This window comes from Homalodisca vitripennis, chromosome 6 (genome assembly GCF_021130785.1).
Source record: "Homalodisca vitripennis isolate AUS2020 chromosome 6, UT_GWSS_2.1, whole genome shotgun sequence".
NCBI lineage: Eukaryota > Metazoa > Arthropoda > Insecta > Hemiptera > Cicadellidae > Homalodisca > Homalodisca vitripennis.
In genome coordinates this window covers 142,647,714-142,660,567 of record NC_060212.1, presented here as the reverse complement: position 1 = coordinate 142,660,567, position 12,854 = coordinate 142,647,714, and the positions used below count along the sequence as shown (strand labels likewise).

Genomic DNA, 12,854 nt, shown 5'->3' with positions numbered 1-12,854 from the left:
CCTATTTATTTTATGGTTATAGGTACAATTCGGTGAATGTCAACACGAAATAATGATGCATTCACTACTTCACGGATTGATTGATTGATTAATCACGTAGTAAGTAAGCATTAGAAGAAACTAATGTGCACATGAGTTACGTGCGAGGATGAAAGTTTATCGATAAAGTGGAGATTTCAGGTAGAGCATCATAACCAAGCAAAATAAAACGGATTAAAAAAGGGACGTTGGAGTGGGCGCGGATGGATGGTCTTATGTGATCGCTGGGATGGATAGTGTGCGTGTGACCGGACAGGACAAACGGAACTCATAGTACCTCGGTTGGTATCAGGCGCTCAGAAGTTGGAAGAACTTTCCCGTCCGTCGCTCCGATCTATCACAGCCCCTCCTTGTATTCAGTCAATGACAGTTTTATGAATAAACTATTCACCTTCCATAAATGTAAGTGATTTAATTTAGGATATTAGTTGATTGTAAATGTCAATGTTCGTTTGCATTTGCAGCGTGAGCTGAACTACAATTACGTAGTTTTATATTCTTTTACTATTATCGTGCTTTGCAGTAGTAAAGAACTTAGGCCCTAAAATAATAATATAGAGGATGTAAGTAATAAATAAATACTTTGAGTATTATTTTGAAACTTCAATGATTAAGACTGTGGCAATATTCGAGATGATAATGTAATCTTTCCCTTAGCTAATCTTTAAATGATTGCAGATAGAGAATTAGAAATTGAGTGATCTTTCTAGGTTAAGTACATTTTGACGTTGAAAATTTTACGTCACTGTCCCCTTCAAGAGGGCGCTCAAAAAAAATTGTAATTGCTCATTGTGTTACAGCTTTGAAGAGGAAGTATAAAACAAAAATCATTGTAAACCATTATATTTGTTAAACGGATGTTTTTAAATAAATGCCAATAGAAAATTTAGACCTGATGCATTCCTTTGTAACGTTATGTGTTTAGAAAACGTCAAACACTCTTTCCAATAAACCTTAAATTGCTCCTTAGAGTGCATAAATATAATTTCTATAAAAATCAAATTTCAAGACTAAAAGTAATCTAAAAGAGCAATTTTTTCAACATCGGTTGGATATTTTATTACAAATAATCTTGTATTTACAGAATATGCTGGTTAGCGATAGTGAATCCAAAGGGAGATCCTTATTTTTCAATAGTTTTCGTGACAATATGTATCCTATACAGAGTGTCCCAAGAGTAACCCGACAAACTTCTCAGGTGGTTTCCTCTCATCAAAATAATGAAAAAGTTCATAAAAACATATATTCTTTGTGTTTGTTTTTATTATTGACCTATTTTACTTTATTCTCTTCGGAACTACATTCTCTAAAAGTTTTGGTTAAAAGTTTGCGTGTTTATTACACATTTAATATAGTTAATGTACTTCAAATCTAAACAAAGTATGTTTTTTGAAACCGAACTTTGCATATTTGGTATGATATCTCAGAAATGGGTGGTCCAACAGGTCTGGAACGTATTGTATTCAATTTTTTAGTTCATTTTACATAAAATTCAATAAATTTAACAACTATCTTTACGCCATAAAAACATCAGTTCCGCTGTATTTATGTTCTTTCCTAGAAAATCGGGTGAAATATTTAAAACTATTCTTAAAATATATTGAACGAAGAACCATTACATAATTTTCAAAAACATGATGTTTTAGATTTCTAACATATACATATTGACTATATGCTGTCAATACAAATTTTAAATCTTACATAAAATATATAGTTCACAAATAAAATACATTTCAAAATACTCATACAATGAAACTTTATTTTGCCATACTCTTATAATTATTGTATTATTTTCGAGGGCACACATTATAAGTCAAGCCTATCACACAGTATATTATAAAAATATAGCAAATACGCTGAAAAGTCTTTCATAAGGGGATCAATTGATCAATTTCTTCAAGCATACTATTTCCTCATCTAGAGTACCTACAGTTCAAAAAGACATATTTTAAACTAAATAAAATTACATTTGAGGGCTCCATAGAAAGTGTTGGACCTTATTTTTCTTAGTTAATAAAAATAAACAGAATTAAAAAATACCAAAAATATCTGGAAGTTTTTATGTTGTCGTTTAACATAACTAATTTTATTGTTTTTTTTGCTGCTAAATAGATAATGAACTTTAAGCATAATTACCAATTTATTTCACAGATACTTGCCAATATACTGGAATGGATAGATGATAAGTTCACATCTTTGACAAACAAAAAAAAGGTCAATTCACCAAATTTTGTTATTGGCAGTTTTTTTAATACCAGAGATTTGTGAGGAAATAAAACAGCTTTGACAAATATCACAAGTTTATTAAGTGTACAAATGATTTTATAAAACCATAGCCACTTATAACAAACTTTTTTAGCTAGTCATAGCTCGCTAACAAAGCGTTTCCAGATATATGTTTATATGAACTTTTTTCATTATTTTGATGAGAGGAAACCACCTGATAAGTTTGTCGGGTTACGCGTGGGACACCCTGTATACAGCGTCAAAGTAAATTATACTTAATACGTTATTTCTTTATCTACATCCTTGATCTGATGACAAACAGACATGTTCTTATTTACTGCAATTATCTGTAATCATACTACAAACATTAGCGTGTTTCTTGATGTTACGTCTTTATCTCCCATCACATGTGATCTGTGACTATGAGACTTAGCTCGCACTCCGTTTGTAGTACGTAAAGTCTCCGTACTTTTTGAGTAAACTTGGTCTCAGGGGTATCTAAAAACAATATTTTGTAAATTCTACCTTTGATTTTATTAGTAACACACAGTAATAAAGAGTGAAATCGAAAATTTAACAAGGTATATTTCTTGCCAATGATTAAAGGAGTCTCTCAGAATAAAAAAATAAGTATCGGATCATGAAGCTCAGATCCATTAACAATTAAAGTAAAATACGTTACCAAATAAAATCATATAAAAAAGAGTAAACCTTTGATTATTCAAAGATTTGTTACATTTTATAATATTAAAAAAATATGTATTAGGACCACACCAGTTGCATTTTAAATAATTATCAGGATAAGGAATCTGTAGACGTCTTCAATGTAAGTAAGTGGTAATTCCAACTTATGGGTACGTAAATGAAATTTAATATACAATACTGTTCTTATACACTTATTCGCTGTAAAAATAACCCAGTTGCAAACAAAACAGTGCTGAAACAATGGTGGGACATGACCGAAATGGCTACAAACGGTAGGGTAGCTCTGTACAGGTCAAGGGCATTAGCTTTGCGCTGCCTATGTTTTTGCAAAACTAGTTAACAAAGAAACTGTAATTCATACAAAGTATGTAGCGTAAACGCGCCTTTAGAATTGAAGACGTTTGAAAAAGTGAAGATTGGTGTAACCGAAAACAAGTATTCAGCAAGATTATATTGAACTAAATAAATGATCTTAGGTTTTAAACACAAAACATCACGGTTAGGACATAAAAACTGAATGTAAATTGAATTCAATTTCTATTTTTAATTGGAAATAGGCTACTTACAGAACGTCTGTAATCGGCAATAATTAGAAATTGTAGGTTGTAAATGTATTTTTAAACACAAACTGCTGGACTATCTTAAATTTTAATAATAGGTAAAGTTAAACCTGCTTTAATAAATGAATTTATTACGTTACGGTAGCTAATTTTGTCACTGGTATGTCACCAATGTTTTCATAATAGAGAGTAAGTAACTATCGCTCCACTCCTTCTGTCAATAATATACAGTTTTCTAGACCGTGGAAGATAACTGTTACTTTGATATTCCCGTCTTAAATCCTACTAATTTCCTACACCGCACACAATTTACGAGCAATTGAATGTTATCAAAGATTTAAACATCATTTAAAGTAAAGTAAATAGTAATATTATGTTCAAGGTAGAGAGCTACACCACGCTAAGTGTTGCACATTTGCCTTCGCTGAGGTGCTTGCAAAACTTGCAAGTCTATAGTTAATTTCATTCTTGAGATGTCCTGCAGGCAGATTGATACAATCATACGGAGTGGAAACGTTTAGACCCCTCTGGAAAACAAAAGAGAAATTGTGGAAATGCGATATATCACAGAACTCATTCTTGTATAAAATGTAGAATTTAAGTTTCATGGACAATTTAAAGTCTAGAGATGAAATCTTTCTCCAGATATCTTGCGGATAGTTAGAAACATGTGTTACTGAGTCGTGTTACAATCATTATTATGAAATTTACCTTGACGCATATTTTTTATATTTGTTGTAAACTCAAAGTCACTTAATCCTCAGTTTCTTGAATTAATAGAATGCATCCAAGGTAGGAGTATGACAGATCACGTGTTGCGTAACAGGCTTCGCTGAGGTAGACTACACGTGTTGTTACTACGTCACATGTAAAATGTCAGTTGTAATTTCCTGTAAGAAAGCCGTAACAATGTTTGCTACCTGAGCGTTAGAGGGAGCGTTAGCCATCTAAACATTTTACATAAGGAAAATTCGTTCTTGAGGTATTATGCGAACAGACAGGTAATTAACTGACAGACAGAAATTGTATTTTTCCAGGTCTTAAGTGCACATAGACAGGCAAGACTCAGTTAATTATTCAAGATAATATTCCGATTATTTGAATCAAATTGAGTTTTCAACTAAACATGTCTGAGTCATTATGGGGTGGAGTTTTTATGTCCAAGCTCAGTTCTGTATTCTTTCCGCTGATTGCTCTATCTGACATTTTGTTGAATCATTGATGGGATGAAACTCTTAAGATGCTGTGATGGCATCTTAAAAAACTCTTTTAACGTCTGATACTCGGTCAGGTGCAGCGTGAAACAAACTCAGTTGACCGACGATCGACATAATCATATACGACGAACGGATCCCACAAAGCTCAATTGGTATCAGGAGAACAGAAAGTGTAGCAGCTCTCTCGTCACGTCGTTTCATATACTGTAGCGCCAAACAAGATTATTGTTGAATCTTTAGACATAAACTTTCAATCACATAATTTATTTCCCTTGTTATCACACTTTCTACACATTCAGGTAAACGTTTTACAATATAAATTGGCTCTGGGCTGCTGGACTATAAACCAACTGTCCTCGTCACCTAATGATTAATGAGGTGCATGGAACTGTCTGCCACTGTATGTTGCTGTGGTGATCGTGAACTAACGAGCACCATACGTGGCTGTTGCTGTGGATACAGTATCGCCAAATGGGGTTCTAGTTGTAAAACCTCCTGAGGTTAACATATGCAAGGTACATAAATAAAGCAAGTAATGTGCAATGGAAGAGATTGTTGTTTAATTTTATTTTACAGATTTCTATCATATTCTAAACTAATAGTTAAATTTAATCTACTATGCTTTAGCTTACGGCTTACATGTATCACGCTTGTATATACGACGCGCTACGCCTTTAGACCGATCAGAGTTTGTTTGCTCTTGGGGTCGAGTGGAATAACCAATTCAAATTTAATCCCCCTAAACCAACCTATCTTTTAAATGTATTTCATTAAAATTTGCCTATTGAAATCACGCTCGCCCTCATAACAGAATGTCCAGGATTTTGAATTTTCTCTATGAGCCCTGAACCCATAATCTGAAACTTTATACTTTTATGTCTGAATTTCTGATTTATGGAATGTAACACAGATATGGGAACACGGTAATCGCTGTGATTATTAATGGATTCAGAAGAAATTTGTATATAAATACAGATACATTAATATTAGTGCTTTTTAAAACTTGGATGAGTTTACTAGTCAGTCTCTAGCAATAAGCAATTTGAGTATGGCGGCCGTTCGCATTTATGCATCGTGATAGACAAGTGATGGGTCGCATAAACCAAATTTATAATTAAAAAATATCCAAAACAGGCATAAACTTGATAACTAACAAAGTATATTATTAACTCCATGTTTCCAAAATATATCTACCTAAATAAGGGTTATATCAAAGAGCAATATTTATATTTTTTTATTTAATATTGTGTAGACGGGAAACGACGAGCCTAATTGAAAATAAAACTATGTACAGAGACAGTGCTTATAAAAAATAAAGTGCAGATATATATTTTATTTATAAATAAGTAAAATACATGTTTTAATCAATTACTACTTTGGATTCAACTAATAATTAAAGTAATAGGTATTTATATTTTATTACGTACAGTATCGTAACAATTAAGCTTCATTTTAACGTGTGATTATTATAACAACACATAAGTGGCAGTATAGAAAGGGATCCTTTCTTTGAATTTTGAATTTTCTTTTTCCAATTCCTAAGCAATAGGCTTTATATAACTGCATAGTCAACCAAGTCTACAGTTAAACTTGGATAATCCAAGATTGTTATTCCAAGTTTTGGATAGAATGAACTTTTATCCTGGTTTCTTCACACTAGTTCAAGGGAGGAGAACGCCACAGTACGTGCCAGGATTCTCTGAACTTGCATGTAAAATTTCAAGTCTTTAGCTTATTTCATTCTTAGGATGACGTATGGAGACGTATACAACAATATGTTACATTTTCCGGCAAACAAAAGACAGTGTCACTTGTCAGCCTATGAACTGGTAGGTTTTAATGATGCTAGCCAAATTCCATAACTGGTCATGTACCATAATAAAACTCACTCTTGTATTTGTATCATATTACATAAAGTTATTAAAAATAGTGATACAGTTTCAAACAAAATGTATATAGTCTATACACACATATTTTCGAAATATCTTGCCACATGATACATTTACATTTTCATTAAGTTGGCCATGAAAGCAGCGTATAATAAATCTGTACACACCAAGTCACTATAACATGATATTGGGGGTAGTTAAGCTGCATAAAATGTCATATGTTAAATGTTAGTTTGTTTTAAAATCATTTCATCATTTGTAAATACAGTTTGTTTTCAAATTGATTTATTCTCTTATTTCCTTGTTGTCATTAAGTTCAGTAGCACCAATGTAAAAACTATTAATTTAATAAAATAATAAAATAATAAAATAAGTCCCACGGAGTTCGATGTGCATAATTAAAGCTCAATGGAGTAATTGAAAAGTGGTTCAATCTCAGCAATGCATTTACGTTATGACAATGTATTATATAAACACAGAGAGAGTTTGTAAGCTAATAGTAGGAATTGGATAGGCACATCGAAAATTTCTTTCTTGGACGTTAAGGCTGGATGTCAGAGAGAAAGAGAGAGAGAGAGAGAGAGAAAGAATGAAGAGAGAGTTGGAAACAACCGTCGACGGTTCTCATACTCCACGGCTGGTATCAGGGGAACAGGAGTTTTGGCAGGTCTTTGGTGTCGTCGCGCAGCTAGCGCTCGTTATCCGTGGCATCATTGTTCTTTACAGTCTACGAGAATTGAATTTGGGAGTGAGCAAGTAAGTCATTATGGAGTATCCAAACGATTACTCCATTTCTATAAACAGCTGTTGATGCTATCCATCTGAGGAGAACACTGAATACTTTCTGTAGTGAAACAACAATTACTTTTAATTTTTAATCTAAAAACAGCGCTTTCTTTACATCGTAAGATTATAGGAGATACCTCGTTTCACAAGGATAATAAAGACACTTCCGAACAATTTTTTAGTTTCTCTAGTGAGTTTTATACTTTTTGTATATTTAGGTATTTACGAATATATAAGCATGTACTTTTGTATATTGTAATTTGTATATTTAATGACGTACAAAAATAGTTGCAGGCTTTTTCAGAATAACGAATACAAATATTTAAGAATATTAAGAAGAGTATTAACAATAATATCTTTAAAATAATACAATACTGTAATTATACGATAAAAAAATTGAGTATAAGCGCATTCGAGATATGACATTGTTATTTTATTGGGTTGAAATCAAGATGGCAATCAGTTCAGCCGGTTTATAATATTATCGAGCTGTTTTATTATACGCAGACTTACGGTGATAGAATTTGCAGTCTAAGCTTAGTAATAGAGAATAATCGGAGCAGCATTGGTAATTAATTTGTAGGTTGTTGAACCTGTAAATGAATGTAAAACACTAAAAGGTTAATAAATGAGTAATCGGCATCTTAGCGTTGTGATAGAATTCGTCTACTAAGGCTACACCGTATTGCAGTAAACCAGTTCTTGTTCAAAATAACGCAAGAAACTGAATTCCAAGAAAGCGATGTTTGAGAATTTAGCCGTTATCAATATTCAATTAAGATATACCTTAATAAATTAATAATATAATATAACGTACATACGAAATACTACTAGACGTATTATTTAAAAGATACGCTCTGAGTAATACTTTGAATGCTTAGTTTAGCTCCAGTTGTCAGCCTATTAGCGCGAATGTCACACGCACAGTACTGAAATGCTTTGCTATTAATTGACAGAGAGTGATTTTTTGCTGACTCACCACGGACCGTTATTTGGAGACCATTTGTTTAGACGATGCTTATTATTCGATTTACGTAATCAATACTGTGTAATTTGTGAATGATATTTAAATAAACGGTACAAAGACAAGAAGATATTAAATACGTCGATAAACAGTAAAAAAATATAAATGTTAATTTTATTACCCTAGAGTCTTCTTTGGCCCAGTTTAATGGGTCTGAGATAATTCAGTTGGTAAGCAATAATATGCAAAATACTTCATATTACGAAAAGAGTAGGCCTATTGATCATTAAGTGCGCTTGCAGATACATAAAATTATGTTGAAATACACTAAGCATTTTTACTTTACGCTGTTTTGTATCACACGGAATTTATGTAAGACACAAAAAGATCCTTTTTTTCTGCATATAATTTAGTTAATACGGAAATTTGGTTTGTGGTTTCGGTTAGCAATCATATGTTTATTACTTTAAATAATATCTATTGCAATCGTGAAAATGAAGCTGACCGCTTTTGCGATTTTATAGACCTAACATTAATATTTATTGCGTGCAAAAATACACAACATGATAATCCCGTTAAGACCCTCAGCACAAAATGATTCTGTCCCTAAATATTTTCAATCTACATGCATTCAAAATAAAAGAAAGGATAGTAAAATTGCATATATTCTACGAATGGTTTAGATTTTTTAAAGCACAAAAAATGTTATTAGTATAACGTTTATTTTATTATCTGTCATAACTGTTATTTATTTCTAGTAGAAATAATTATTGCAAAAATAACAGGTCCCACCGAGATTTGAACTCGGATCGCTGGATTCAGAGTCCAGAGTGCTAACCATTACACCATGGGACCCCTTGAGAACGGGTATCGATTTTTGTTACAAGAGACTAGCGCAAGAGTTGGCTAAGGTCCGAGAAGTGTTAGAACTTATTGTCTTGTGCCGCGAGCTGTGAGGTGCTGCTACCTAGCGAGCAATGACAGAACTACGTACACAGTGTTTACAAACAGAACGATGCTGTCTCGTTTTTTTTTTTTAACTTCATGTTTTAGTTATTGTTTTTATAATAAATAATGTTCTTAAATTTAAAAAGTGATTTGACAATAACAATTAAATGATTAGGTAATATAAACATTCCTTAAAATGTTTTAAATCTACTGAACCAGGGTTTGCGGATTTTCAGTAGGGAAGAGTTTGCAAGTATAAATCTACTGACAATTTTGTCAATTGTTTTTAGTTGTTTTATCCCTGTGTAAATGATAATGACAGTAAACATGAAGTTGAATGCACATTATGGTGCTCTTTCAGTAAAATAACAATTTTCTAACTAAATAAGAATTGTATTAAACTAGAAATTATTTCAAATAAAATTTAGAAAAATATGAAACATTGTTTAAAACTGTTTTATAGTTTAACCTGCCTTTATTTACAAACATTTTTAATACAATTTTTAGTATACTATTCCTAAGTAATGTTACTAATAAAAAATATTATTAAATTTTAACATTACCCTCTACATGAATGGAAACAAACTGGAAACAAGTAAGATAATAAAGAAATGCACCAAAGGGCCGCAATGCCCTTTCATCCTTTCTAAAAATTGGCAAAAGCCGAATAATTGGCTCTAATATCGGGGTTCGGCACTCAAAACAACATCCACATCAAAGGCAAAAGAGATTGGATAGCTCTGCTTTTCACTAGTGCCCCTTGCTATACACTTGCCAGCTCAAACAATACCGAACTCTGCTCATAAGCATTCCACTGTTCGCCTCAATAAAGAAGTGTTTCTTTCTTTCCTTCTTTCATAAGCATGAGACACTCTCGAAATCCATTTGGCACTCCTAAATCTGCCAAAACGTTAGTAATCGCAGTGAACTCACACCCTTTTCAATGCATCTAAACACAACGTGAGCTGACATAACTGACATTTCTGACCAGTGCCGTATAAAGAAATTCATTTGGAGGGGCCTACTTACTGGGTCGCTTAGGATGTATGAAATATCCTCCAAAAACAGAGGTAGGAGTTTTCCCTCTGGAAATTTTTGTGCTTTAAGACCTCGTAAATTTGTTTTAGCTTAAACAAACTACTGAGTGCAATGTTAATGCATGTCTTTCGAAATTTCGGGTGGAGGTGTCTTGAGCACCCTGAGTCCCTCCCTATTATTATATTCATTATTATTATATGTATAATTTATACACACCTATGTTTCTGAGTATACAACATTTATGTCAGCTATATTTTCAGTCAAACCAACGCTGTTCAGATGGATTACGTTTGGTTTACGAAGGCGTTGTGCTAAGATTTTATGGAGGTATCGAAACATAATCGGATTTTAACAATAAATCTGTATATCTAACCAATACATTATCTGATAAGCCGATAAGCCTCGAGAGCTCAAATGTTTTATAAAAAGGATTTAGATGCAAAACTGTGTATCACTGTGGAGAGTACTCTTTCAATACTGATGCAGATTATGGAGTAATCCCAGCAAAAGCTCCAAAAGAACAAATCACACCTTTAAAGCACCGGCAAACAAGCTGGAACAGTCCATAACCACATTTACGGAATCTCCTATCACACCAGTAAATATTTTCTCGCAGATGTGCTTATGTATTTTTGACTCATGCCTACTCTCTTCAACTCAGCGTCGGGATCTGGAAGAATAATCCTTTGAAATTATACAAAAGATAAGGACTCGAGGTGGTCAAGCCCCCTTCAAAAATTTGGAAGACAAACATTAAAAATGTATCCAATACTTTTAAACTAGAACATATTTATGAGGTCCTAAAGATGAAACCAGTATATAAATTAACAGATATTTATTATAAATGCGAAAGTTTTTGAAGATGTTTAGATGTTTTCAGGTTTGATACCGTACTCAGTCACGCAAAAAAGTTGAAGATTTGGATGGAATTTGGCATGTGCGTTACTTATATAAGAGAATAAAGCATAGGCATCCCTTTATTCTGAAATACGAACAAAAATAATCTTTAAAGAAAATATATTTACTGTGTAAAGGTAGGGAATATTATTGACAGCTGAATGAGTAACAGAACTCAACGTAAGCTATTCGTAAGCATTTGCATGAATAAATACCAGCTGTCATTGTGTAATACATATAGCAGTGACAAATAGAATTTTATATTTTTAATTATAGATGTTAATTGAAACCAATAATCTTGTTGAATTCTGCTTCGTGAACAAAATTGAGAATGTGTACATGTAAGATTCTTAAATTTGGTTTCTTATGCCATCGTGGTACGGCAGATTTACAGAAGCTGAAGGAACAAAAACGAGGGATTTAGCACGAACATGATTGAAGAAACCATTTGTTCTGTGACTAAAATTTTATGAATCAAGCGAGTGCAGTGAGGGCGTGATAACAGCAAATGGAATCACAGCAGGCATTATACGTAAATGTTTTTGACGGAAAACCGTTGAGGGACATCGTGTCCGTTTTCACTGATATATTGATATAGTTTCTAGAATAATAAAATGATAGCGAACAGAGATTTAGAAGCGAGAGCCTTTGCAGTACTGTATCAGGTTTACAGGTATTCATACCTTTTAAAAACGATTACCGATGTTACATACAAAGGCACCCGGCTGGCCCACAAAATAGACATATATTTACTTTCAGGGAAATAAACTAATCTTAAATATTAATAGTGGCAGTTTGAACAGTTCATGTCTTTGCGTGGTTTGTGTGTATGTTTGTCTACACCCCATCTCGAAAACAGTTTTTCGTTCGAGATAGAACAGATTTAGTTCTATTCCACAGTAACGTAGAACTGAAAGTTAGAATTATTCAATCCACCCGAAGTGGAATACAGGCGCGGAAGTAAACGCTTTATGGCTGTAGTAGACTTCTTAGTCCAGCGTATGTGTGTATATGAACACATAACAATTATGTTTCAACGATTATACTGGAAAAACAATTACCCTTTTAAGAAGAAAAACAAAACCAAGTAAATGTTGGTTTTAAATTGTTAAAAAAATATCTGAGAGACCATTATTTGCACATGCGATTTAACATAACCAAAATCATTTAGAAAATTACTTCAACTAAAAAAGAATTACTTAGAACCGAATTCTGAACCCAAAATGAAATTTTAATCAAAGATATTTAATGAATGTTGACATCACGCATAAGAAAATTTTAAAAATCTAGGAAACCAAACAATTTAAATATAAGATAAATCTCTATTTCTCTTTTTTAAATTGCATTTTTCAATTTATTTTTTAGAACGTTATATTTTGTTGTTGTTGTTAAGGGAAATATCTTAAAGCGCCGTTAGCAAGGAATTTTAATTAAAATCCTTACTTGCTTCATCAGTATATTCAGATCAGCCATATACCTTGAGATTCCATGTGCCAGTTTGTTACTTGAAAATTATTAGCTTCCATTCAAACAATTTGATTGTGTATAAAAGTGAAACGAGGAAAGCTTTTCTAGTTCTCTAAAT

The 12,854-nt window shown here is 32.6% G+C and overlaps 1 non-coding gene across 1 annotated transcript; it reads right to left on the bottom strand.

The window, feature by feature from the left end:
- Window positions 1-9,169: 9,169 nt before the first annotated feature.
- On the bottom strand, window positions 9,170-9,241 carry Trnaq-cug. Its single transcript has one exon. It is a non-coding gene; the product is annotated as a tRNA-Gln (tRNA).
- Between the last annotated feature and the right edge of the window lie 3,613 nt (window positions 9,242-12,854).